This window comes from Octopus bimaculoides, chromosome 2 (genome assembly GCF_001194135.2).
Source record: "Octopus bimaculoides isolate UCB-OBI-ISO-001 chromosome 2, ASM119413v2, whole genome shotgun sequence".
In the NCBI taxonomy this organism is placed as follows: Eukaryota; Metazoa; Mollusca; class Cephalopoda; order Octopoda; family Octopodidae; genus Octopus; species Octopus bimaculoides.
The window spans coordinates 175,150,397-175,152,196 of record NC_068982.1 but is presented as its reverse complement, the minus strand read 5'-3'; the positions used below and the strand labels follow the sequence as shown (position 1 = coordinate 175,152,196).

The following is a 1,800-nucleotide window of genomic DNA, read 5'->3' as shown; positions in this document are numbered from 1 at the left end:
GCACAGCGTAATTTATTATATAAACAATATATGCGTATAAATTACGATTAAACCGGATGAAATATGTCAGGGAATAACATTTTTATGACCGCCCAGCAGTAACTCTATTCAGCTGAATAGACGTCAGTGATTGGTTGAAATTACAGAAATACGACAACTTTAACATGGAATAACTTGCGATGTACGTTTTTTTGTTAAGAAGACTAAGAGTAAAAGATGTTTTATATGACACATTCTACCAGTGTCCCAAGTTTCAAAGTGTTTCGTTAGTGTTTCGTTAAGAAAATACTGGTGCCCCCGTTTTGCAATAGATCCCTAGTCGTTGCTCTAAAGCAGTTTAGGAGTTATAACCGCTCAAGTGAGTATACATCTCTAACTAGCGATGTATCACGGATTCAACTTAGGCCTCATTCGGTTTCCATAAGTTTTCTCGAAACAGTATATAGTCGGTGCTTTATTGACTTGGCCATTTCCACTGTTTCTCCTGACAGAGTATTGAAAATAAAATAACACAACACAAATAATACTCGTCTTAAATACTCATTGAAAGTGGAAAACTGTCATTGTTATTGATGCTATTTATCTAAAGTAAACCATGGACAAGCAGCTGTAAACAACTTTTATCATCCTGATTAACATATCAAGACTAATACATCGCATGTCAGAAATTACATTTGTAAATTCTCCCTTGTTTTACGGTAGTAAGGTGTGACTTGCGAAATAGATTTGATTATTTCTAACAGATCAAGAGATCCCGTAGACGTTCTCTTTATTGGCTCGTTGTTAGCTGATACATTTATTGTTGACACTGATATCGCTGAAGAGAAGAATTTTCGATCAATTCCGCGATGCTGTTTCGAGCCTAAGTTCAAACTGTATTTTTCACTTGTCTCACTAACTCCCGGGAGAAGGCACCGGGACGAACGTTATGACATTCCAGTTATACTTCCTCGAAAATACCCTAGATGTTGAGGCCCTTTATAAAAAATCCCTAAAACCTTTGTATTACATTCCCAGTGGACAGCTTTGTAGTGGAAGAAAGAAAAAAAAACAGAGGCGGCATTTTCGATTCTTTGTTCAAGACATTTCAGTTTACAAACGACTTCACCAGAAAGACTACGCTGGCTTCCTTGATCCAAAAAACGTCTCATCCTTCAACAATTTCTTAGCCTATGCAAAATTCAATACCATATTATATTTGACTATTTCTCACACCTCACGCACTCACTTTTTGGGTCGTACCCTCTCACACTCCAACAAAGAAAAAGAGAGATAAAAAAAACATAATAGTTACTAACATTCTTCCATCCTCCTCTGTCTTTTGTATTGCTACAAAGCTCTCTACTGTTTAATTCTTTATTTTTTACTAGTTTTAGTCATTAGGTTGCATCCATGCTGGACCACCGTCTTGAAAGGTTTTAGTTGGACAAATTGACTCCAGTACTTATTTTTTAACAATATTTCCTTTGTTGGTCTCGAGGAAAACAACATAACAAAAAGAAACTGGAAGTAGTTTTCGAGGACGTAATCAAATCAGCTCCGGTATCAAGTGACAATGGAAGACAAACACAAACACACACACACACATACGCACATACATACATTCATACAATATATATATGTGTGTGTGCGTATTCCGACGAAGATCTCCGCTCGAAACGTCAAATTCTCTTTCTTTCCTTTCCTGAGCGTCCAGTAACACAATATCTGTATCACATCATCGCGTTGTTGTTTTTTGTTATTTTTTGTCGTTTTTCTTTTTTGAACTCACTATATATACATACACACACACATATATAT

At 36.2% G+C, this 1,800-nt stretch overlaps 1 protein-coding gene across 1 annotated transcript in view; it reads left to right on the top strand.

The window, feature by feature from the left end:
- LOC106871731 (mucin-5AC) overlaps positions 1-1,800 on the top strand; it is a 44,524-nt gene that overhangs the window by 14,590 nt on the left and 28,134 nt on the right. The gene's annotated exons all lie outside the window — the stretch shown is intronic.